The sequence below is a fragment of the Thalassophryne amazonica genome, chromosome 13, assembly GCF_902500255.1.
Source record: "Thalassophryne amazonica chromosome 13, fThaAma1.1, whole genome shotgun sequence".
NCBI classification, from domain to species: domain Eukaryota; kingdom Metazoa; phylum Chordata; class Actinopteri; order Batrachoidiformes; family Batrachoididae; genus Thalassophryne; species Thalassophryne amazonica.
In genome coordinates, this window is record NC_047115.1 from 6,300,968 (window position 1) to 6,311,668 (window position 10,701).

Genomic DNA, 10,701 nt, shown 5'->3' on the forward strand with positions numbered 1-10,701 from the left:
TCTTTCTCTTTTTGCTCTGTATGCACCACTCTGCATTTAATCATTAGTGATCGATCTCTGCTCCCCTCCACAGCATGTCTTTTTCCTGGTTCTCTCCCTCAGCCCCAACCAGTCCCAGCAGAAGACTGCCCCTCCCTGAGCCTGGTTCTGCTGGAGGTTTCTTCCTGTTAAAAGGGAGTTTTTCCTTCCCACTGTAGCCAAGTGCTTGCTCACAGGGGGTCGTTTTGACCGTTGGGGTTTTACATAATTATTGTATGGCCTTGCCTTACAATATAAAGCGCCTTGGGGCAACTGTTTGTTGTGATTTGGCGCTATATAAAAAAATTGATTGATTGATTGATTACTCTGACCTCTAGTAATACTGTGAGAAATCTTGGAGTCATTTTTGATCAGGATATGTCATTCAAAGCGCATATTAAACAAATATGTAGGACTGCTTTTTTGCATTTACGCAATATCTCTAAAATTAGAAAGGTCTTGTCTCAGAGTGATGCTGAAAAACTAATTCATGCATTAATTTCCTCTAGGCTGGACTATTGTAATTCATTATTATCAGGTTGTCCTAAAAGTTCCCTGAAAAGCCTTCAGTTAATTCAAAATGCTGCAGCTAGAGTACTGACGGGGACTAGAAGGAGAGAGCATATCTCACCCATATTGGCCTCTCTTCATTGGCTTCCTGTTATTTCTAGAATAGAATTTAAAATTCTTCTTCTTACTTATAAGGTTTTGAATAATCAGGTCCCATCTTATCTTAGGGACCTCATAGTACCATATCACCCCAATAGAGCGCTTCGCTCTCAGACTGCAGGCTTACTTGTAGTTCCTAGGGTTTGTAAGAGTAGAATGGGAGGCAGAGCCTTCAGCTTTCAGGCTCCTCTCCTGTGGAACCAGCTCCCAATTCAGATCAGGGAGACAGACACCCTCTCTACTTTTAAGATTAGGCTTAAAACTTTCCTTTTTGCTAAAGCTTATAGTTAGGGCTGGATCAGGTGACCCTGAACCATCCCTTAGTTATGCTGCTATAGACTTAGACTGCTGGGGGGGTTCCCATGATGCACTGAGTGTTTCTTTCTCTTTTTGCTCTGTATGCACCACTCTGCATTTAATCATTAGTGATTGATCTCTGCTCCCCTCCACAGCATGTCTTTTTCTTGGTTCTCTCCCTCAGCCCCAACCAGTCGCCAAGTGCTTGCTCACAGGGGGTCGTTTTGACCATTTGGGGTTTTTACGTAATTATTGTATGGCCTTGCCTTACAATATAAAGCGCCTTGGGGCAACTGTTTGTTGTGATTTGGCGCTATATAAATAAAATTGATGATTGATGATGATGATGAACCTACCAATGAAAAAAAAAATTAAAAAAATAAAAAGAACAAACCCCAACAGAGAAGATGGAACATCTAGAAGCATCCAGGTACTAACCCCCCCTCCCACACACACACACACCAAAAAAAAAGAAGTGGTAAAGTTCTTGGGCCAACAAAGAGCACCCATCATATACAACCAACAGTTCTGAAAGTCCCCTAGACTCCACCTCCTTGCCCCTGTTGTGGTCCAAAAAGAATCTCACCTGTTTGTCTGTTGTCATAACGTAACACTCTGGACGCTAGGAACTCACCTGGTTCCAGGAGGAGGTGTTGGTCAAGTAGACTTGTTGTGATTCATTGTGGTTTTTCCAATTTTCTTATGTCATAGTTACAGTATTTCCCTGAGATTGTCTAATGAATGATGATGCCCAGTGTAACATGAAGTTAAACGTTCACGCAGATTCCTCCACCTCAATGTGGTAGTGATATCTGGACTGTGGATGGGGGAGTCAAACTAACCCAGATAATACCAGGAAAAAACTAATTTTGGATTCCTGTCTCCATCCCAGAACAATCGTGGCATTCCCTTGGTGGTGAGGAAGATCCTCTGTTGATCAATTCTCAGATGGGATAGTGGACGTGGCGAACATCGACATCCAGGGTCACTCTAGAGATTGAAAGTCAGGTGTTATTCAAGTGTCACAACTCGGACAAGGGGATGGATTTTAACCCTACCCCAGAACAATCATGGACAGTTAAGCCCTACATGATGCTGGTTCTTAAGACCCACAGTCCACCAAAACTGCAGGACTCCATCATGAACACAGTCCACTTTTCTCTGGATCAGGTCTGTGACCTGGTTCAGCCCAGTGGTTTGTGGATTTGAGTTCTAAGACCTGGTCCACATTCAAACACAGAGCTGAGACTGCTGTAGGTGTTCCACTTCAGATTATTGATGATCTTCTTTGTAGATACAGGTTTTGTACCATCTGATCAGTTCTCAGCAGATCACCATGAATTAAGAAATGGTTAAATGATTATCTTGCAGTTTTTGGACATGATGTTGTTGCGCGTTTGCTCCAAGTGAGACTGACAGTTAATTATCAAAAAATGAGAGATCTAAGGAGTTGGACTGAAAACATGAATCATCAGTCTGGCTGTTTATGTCTGTTCATTGATATATTTTGTCACTGGTTGTGTGAAATTACACGCACATGATCGGAGACGAGCTACAAGCAGAATTCATTATTTTCCATTTCAAAGGGGTGAGTCATCTGTCTAACTGTTTTTCTGAGATCTTTGGATGTAGTGGGGGGTTTAGCTACAACCCCTGGCAAAAATTATGGAATCACCGGCCTCGGAGGATGTTCATTCAGTTGTTTAATTTTGTAGAAAAAAAGCAGATCACAGACGACACAAAACTAAAGTCATTTCAAATGGCAACTTTCTGGCTTTAAGAAACACTATAAGAAATCAGGAAAAAAAGATTGTTGCAGTCAGTAACGGTTACTTTTTTAGACCAAGCAGAGGAAAAAAATATGGAATCACTCAATTCTGAGGAAAAAATTATGGAATCACCCTGTAAATTTTCATCCCCCAAATTAACACCTGCATCAAATCACATCTGCTCATTGACATTGACCCTATGTGTCTTTTTGCAAGGAATGTTTTTGCAGTTTTTGCTCTATGGCAAGATGCATTATCATCTTGAAAAATTATTTCATCATCCCCAAACATCCTTTCAATTGTCCAAAATATCAACATAAACTTGTGCATTTATTGATGATGTAATGACAGCCATCTCCCCAGTGCCTTTACCTGACATGCAGCCCCATATCATCAATGACTGTGGAAATTTACATGTTCTCTTCAGGCAGTCATCTTTATAAATCTCATTGGAACGGCACCAAACAAAAGTTCCAGCATCATCACCTTGCCCAATGCAGATTTGAGATTCATCACTGAATATGACTTTCATCCAGTCATCCACAGTCCACAATTGCTTTTCTTTAGCCCATTGTAACCTTGTTTTTTTTTCTGTTTAGGTGTTAATGATGCCTTTCGTTTAGCTTTTCTGTATGTAAATCCCATTTCCTTTAGGCGGTTTCTTACAGTTCGGTCACAGACGTTGACTCCAGTTTCCTCCCATTCGTTCCTCATTTGTTTTGTTGTATATTTTTCAATTTTTAAGACATATTGCTTTAAGTTTTCTGTCTTGACGCTTTGATGTCTTCCTTGGTCTACCAGTATGTTTGCCTTTAACAACCTTCCCATGTTGTTTGTATTTGGTCCAGAGTTTAGACACAGCTGACTGTGAACAACCAACATCTTTTGCAACATTGCGTGATGATTTACCCTCTTTTAAGAGTTTGATAATCCTCTCCTTTGTTTCAATTGACATCTCTTGTGTTGGAGCCATGATTCATGTCAGTCCACTTGGTGCAACAGCTCTCCAAGGTGTGATCACTCCTTTTTAGATGCAGACTAACGAGCAGATCTGATATGATGCAGGTGTTAATTTGGGGGATGAAAATTTACAGGGTGATTCCATAATTTTTTCCTCAGAATTGAGTGATTCCATATTTTTTTTCCTCTGCTTGGTCTAAAAAAGTAACCGTTACTGACTGCCACAATCTTTTTTTCTTGATTTCTTATAGTGTTTCTTAAAGCCAGAAAGTTGCCATTTGAAATGACCTTAGTTTTGTGTCATGTCTGTGATCTGCTTTTTTTCTACAAAATTAAACAACTAAATGAACATCCTCTGAGGCCGGTGATTCCATAATTTTTGCCAGGGGTTGTATGTGCATTAATAAAGTTCTCAAGGTTTTTTACTGTATTTTTTCATTTTATCTGGGACATGAAATGGAAAAAACTAATACTGGATTCCTGTCTCCATCCCAGAACAATCGTGGCACTCCCTTGGTGGTGAGGAAGATCCTGTCTTGATCGATTCTCAGACTGGATAGTGGACGTAGCGAACATCAAGATCCAGGGTCAATCTAGAGATGACGGTGCATGATACAAATCAGAACAATAAGCTTCAATGTTGACCTTTGACACCAATGGTCTTGACTACAATGCCTGACATATTGTAAATTTGTTCTTGCCTGGATAATTCCACAACCCATCTCACAATATGTGCCATTTTTGGTGGACATCGGTATTGGGGGGTGAAATTTTGAACTTTGACCCCAATGACTTTGACCTTTACCCTTAACAAACCCTTTAAGGGCAATTCTACAGGTGACTGTCAACCACATATCATGCTTGGTGGAAATTGGACCTGGCAGGAGCAGGAGAACAAACACAGTGGAATATTTTCACCCAAACATCCAAATCTAAAAGTGAGGAGGAAAAGAATAAAAATAATGATGGCGATGTATTCGACAAAATGGGATTATGTTCATAATGGGATTTTAATTTCAGAAAGAAAGAGACAGAATGACAGAATGGTGATTCACACTTTCACACTCTGTATTGAAGACATTATGTTTCACATTTTGTAAATTAACTGTCACTGCCGTTGACTGAGGAAGACACAAAAGCACCGTGTCCAAAAACTGGGACATCGCTTTTCAGCTCCACATTCAAATTCATTCCAATCTGCCAAAAAAAAACAAAAAACAAACAAAACAAAAAGCCTCCTCCCTAGTGAGTGTTTCTGCAGCATACAGGCTGTTTAAAAAAGCATGCCTAATAAAGTGGCCAGCCCTAGGTTTGACTGGGTGAAAGTCATTTTTTTTCCTCTGTTTTTCATATCATCCCAACTGTTTCTGATTTTGAACAATAAATAGTTTCATGAAGCCAGAATGTTCAGCTACCGAACAAAAATTCTGTGTCATTTGTTTATTTTCTGTCATTTTTTGCCAGATGATGTAGATGTGAACCAGAAACGCTGATGGACACTCTACAGCTGCTGTTTGCTGACAGGTTTGATGGTCTGATATGGTGGGCGGAGTGCATGGGGACGCCCGTGTTCCACCGGGCCGTGGTAAAATTTATGGTTACGTTTGTGAAGTGGGGATGGACCGGTTGTCCAGGATGGTTCCACGGGGCAGGGCATGCAGTGACACTCAGCACCAGCACATTCTCCTCCCAGACCTGACCTGTAAAGAATAAAAGGTCCCCTGCAGGGACGGCTCCAGATTCAGGTGAAGGTGGGGGGGTCGGGTTTGTCTAAGACATGCCCCTCTTACGCGGGTCTAGGAGCATGTCACATTAGCTGCAAATGACGGAGACAGGCAGTGGGTTTCATTGTTTGATGGGTCGGTGCGTCTTGTAAGTGGTGTTATTTGTATTGGTTCCAAAAGCAGCATTCTTAAATTTAAAAGTGTTTCTTTCTCACTAACATTGACAAAACGTAAGAAATATATCAGATTTATACAGAACCACAGCTGTTTCTGAGCGTTTTCCGTCATATTTGATTATTTTGCTTGAACGAACAACAAGCTCATGTCGCGCAGCCTATTCACTCAGATTGGCTGTCGCGGTGCTGCATCACTCAGCATTTGTCTAAAATAGATTTCTGGTGTATTTTGGCCTTTCTTGGCTGGTGAAAGAATGACTGTTATATCTTGCTGCTGTCGCTTGCTATCGCTTGTAGCTAATGTGACTGGTTGTAGCTAACACTGACACGCTAACCCTTCTTTTTAATACACAATATTTATTTTCAACATTGAAAATCTAATTCTGCATTCAGTGACCTTTTCCATACTTTACCACACTTTTGAACAACAGTTCAGATGGGGGGTATAACCCCCTCAGCCCCACCTCTAGGTCCGCCACTGCTTTTAGCTTTGTCCCAAATGGGTGATTTGTACAGTCAGAGTTGACGTGGTGATCGACTGTGATTGCTGACATAACAACGTTTTGAACATGGTTTCCTCTGAGTCTTCATGCATTGTGTGCGCTCCCTTGGAAACGCGCTTGTGGTTTGTGTCCTCTGCGATGAGTAATGGAGCCCAGAATGAACTCATTGCATTGGTTAGGTGACCTTTTCAGCACTCGGCACCCAAAGGAGAGTGAAAAGCGTCCGCGCTGCAAACGTGAGCACGCACAATGTTGAACTCTGACAGCAAAAGCTTTATTTACAATTTCACATTATTACTTGTAGTCAGATTTATGTCACCTTGTCCTCAGAGAGCAGCAATGAGCCGTGTTTATCTCAACATTTGTACCCACACAGTAAACCCAGTAAAGTTTCAGTGTTTGGAGTGTTTGGTAACTATATGAAATAAAATTATTCTTCAGGGGTCAAAGCCATTTACATGATTTAAATGAATGTAATTTAATTTATTTGTGATTCAAGATTAACCGTTACGAGAGCAGATTTATATCTTATTGGGGGGCGAGTGGGGGCAAAACCATGTACTCTAAAACACAATAACTGGGTATGTGCCAACCTGGATTTTTTTTTTTTTTTCACTGATCCCAATCTGAGTCATTTAGTACTGATTATCTGCTGATCTAGTACTTGCATTTTTTTTTTCAATATTACATCTGCACAGAATGGAAACACATTAAAGTCAGTCCACTGTAAAAAAATAAAAATAAAAAAAAAATAAAAAATTGTCACTTTAACGGCTCTGCCACACATTAAAAATCTTCAATCCAAGCTGCTTCTTAATTATTTATTTGTTTTTGTTTGTTTGTTTTTATTAAAAATTGTGGGGGAGGGGGTCAACAACAGTTCCACTTTGTGCAGAACTGTAATAGTAAAACAAGGGCACTCAGGGTCATAGTGACTGAACAAAGTTTTAGCTTTCAAAAATGCATTCATTATCATCATTATTGTTGCTCTTGTAGTATGTAAAATACGACACGCTGGAGGGATGAAACTAACCAGCAGATTTGGGCTTCCACGGGAAGAGTTACAGGACTTGGCTGAGGACTGGGAAGTGTGGGATGAGCTGCTTGGTCTGTTGTTGCCGCGACCCAGACCAAGATAAGTGGCAAAAAATGAATGAATGAAACCCCTCGACCCCTTGCCACTCTGGCTATGCCCCTGTACAACAACAAATGAGAATATCACTTTTATTATTTGTGGAAATCACAACCTGATTGGTCGGTATGAAACATATCAGATACGGTTTGTATTTTAAGGAAAGGAAAGTGACATTTTTATTTTTAAAACAGTCCTGGTGGTGACTGACAGAGCGCTATCTGTTACCACTCTGCGATTATCAACCGTGCTGTTGATGATCTGTGTGAATAAATCAGGCTTGATGCACATTTAAAGCAGAGTGTTAAATTGATCTTAAACATTTTCCACAGTGAAGCGGTGCTCAGCGTGCTGCACCACTTATAAAGTGCAACAGAGGGAATGTGCACTCAGGTTTGATTTATCCAGTACAGATCAATCAAATAAAAAATGCTTTGCTCAGGCCAATTCCAATTTTTGGGACATCCCTCCATAATACACATTTCTAGCATCATTAAATTAATTGAATAAACCAAAGTTTTTTTTTCCTGTCGCGTGACTGTCTTCATGCATCCACAGACACAAGTTTACATACACGTCACGGGGACATCAGGCTTTTGAATGGTTTTAAAACATACAACTTTAACAGAAAAACAAAAAACAACATTCCACTAAATATGTGTACAAGCTTCAAGTCATGTTGGGTTTTATGAAATGAACATGGGGGCCTAAATTATTCAAACACCCACTTAGATAATTAATTCAGTGTTGCTGAAAGTTCCAAAGTGTCTTTTAACTTGCCAGCTTCCTGTTAGTGATGATGATTGGTTGCAGCTGGCAGCATCTCCGTGCCAACATGAAAAATGGTTTGACTGGCAGCGTTCATTGGAGAGGTCAACACTCAGCAGAATCTTTAATTTCAGCATCCAGCCAGGGTGTGACGATATTCCTGACAGTAAACTTCCTCAAAGGAGCATGAATTTCCACTAAAGGCATGAATAAACTATTAAATCTTGCAAGTGCAATTTGATGTAAAGGGCACTGACCAAGCGGAAATATGTGAAGAGTTGGGAATGAGAATGTGTTTGTTTGGAGGACTAAAGATGAGTCTGTCAACCCCTAGAACACTGGACCAACTGTGAGCATGGCGGTAGTAGTAGTAGTAGTAGTAGTAGTAGTAGTAGTAGTGGTGGTGGTGTGGTACATTGCCCAAAGTGGATGGAGATGAACTTCATGAAAACTGAGGACAACCTCAGAATCCTTCAGCAACACCTCAAACCAGCAACTAGATGGCTGAAACTTGGATACAACTGGTAGCTCCAGCAGGACAATGGCCTGCCCAAGCAGAGGGTCACCCCTTTGACTCTGGTCTGCTTGAGGTTTCTTCCTCAGAGGGAGTTTTTTTTTTTTCTTACCACTGCTGCTCTGGGAGTTAGTAAGACCTTAGACCTTACTTGTGTAAAGTGCCTTACGACAACTCTGTTGTGATTTGGCGCTATATAAATGAAAATAAATTGAAAAAAAAATTAAATTAAACATCTTGGATCAGGCTTCCCAAAGTTCTGACCACAACTTTATCTAAAAGACCTAAATTGTGTTTCCAAATCTGGTCTGTGGCAGTAAACCAACAAATTGAGTCGATCTCTACCAAGCCTGACAAGAAATGCAGTCAAATATCCAACCAACCATCTTGATGGCTGCCACAAGTGTCTGAAGGACAAATTTACTGAGGGACATTGGTCCAAATGGGTGCTGTATGTATAATTTTGAGCCTATGTTGGTTTCAGAAAAGCTAAAAAGAATCCATATTTGTGCACTAAATTCTTGGAGGTTTTTTTTCTGTCACACACATTGATTCTGTTGGATGGAAAAAATTCCAATAAATCTCTGAAAGCTTGATGATGCGTTGAGATTCATGTCCATGATGAAAGTTCTGACCACAGCCATATCAGTCTTTTGATGTGGAGCAGTCATTCATGTTGTTCTGTTGAGCAATTCATTCAATCATGCAATGAAATCCCACCCACACAGAGATAAATGATGAACATGTTTTTGTTCATGCTAATTTGAATCTTTATTGGCCCTGTCACACCGTGACTGTTTAGTCAGCGTTTGCTGACTTGTGAAAAATGCGCAGAATACACTGGATACATCGAATAAATTGTGCAGCTGTCACACTGTGATGATGTAGCCAGCATATGTTGACAGCCCGTTTCCACTGAGTGGTTCGGGTTGGTACTGTACGGTATGATACGGGTTGGAACAGTTAAATCTGGCTTGGCTTCTACTGCCGGCAGAACCCTTTTGTTTGGCTGGGGGAGCACATAAATATTGACGAGCACATCGCTGAGCATGCATACGCTGTCGCACGGCCTCTCTGCTCCACATGGAGGCCAAAGAGAGTAATTAATATTTTTTAATTTTTATTTTAGTTTTGGTGGATCATGGGATTTATTTTCATCATGAGCAGAATGCTGAAGGGTAGAGGTGGGCGGATCAATCCTAATATCGATAATATCGATACCAACGCTGGTATTGATATTGAACGATCCTCATGTAAAAAGATTGATACTCAAGCTTTTTTTCTCTCCTGCACGCACTGACTGCTGCGCATGCAGATTCATCAAAGTCTACTCTCTGTCTGTAAGAGCAGCACTGTGTCACACAACATGAAGCAGCACACCCTTGTATTGTGGTTTGTCAGCCCTCTACCTCAGGAGATTTTGTTTTAAGTTGTGTTGAGTGATATTTTTTTAAACAAAAATGTTGATTATGATAATAAAGTATTTTGTTGTCATGTATCTAGTTTGGCGAAATTCTATCCTAGGTCTTTTGGATCCTTTGGATCTATGAAGCTTAAATATGAAAAAGTATCGGTATCGATATCGGCGATACTGGGCCTGTATTTACTTGGTATCGGATCAATACCAAAATTCCCGGTATCGCCCACCTCTACTGAAGAGTCAACTGATGTCTGTGATAAACACTGATATGAATGAATGAGGCGCTGTGACTCTTTCAACTTATAAAATTAGTTAATTGTCTTGTTGTGGCGCAAAGCACCGGTGTTCTCTGGTTCAGGCTGAGAACCACACCCGGAGCAGACAAACACAGAGGGACTTCTTTAAAAACACTACGTTTCTTCAGCCATAACAAGGAACTAAAGTATTTTCAGATGTGGTTTTCCAAAATCAGGACGCTTTATGTGGATAGATTTTCATCAGGCTGTGATGATGAATCCAACTGAAACGAACAGGTGAGATTAAGACTTCATATTTACTCCCTGTGTGAATGGTTTTAATAGTTGAAACAGTCTGAATTGTTCGCATGACTGCAGCTTTCAATTATTCAGCATCACTGGACATATTTCGACTTATGGGTGACTTGCAAGAAATGTGTGTCAAAAATTTCATAATTTACCTAATTGCCTACAATTTATGGCCCGCATATGCGGGACGTATCAGCCATATGTTG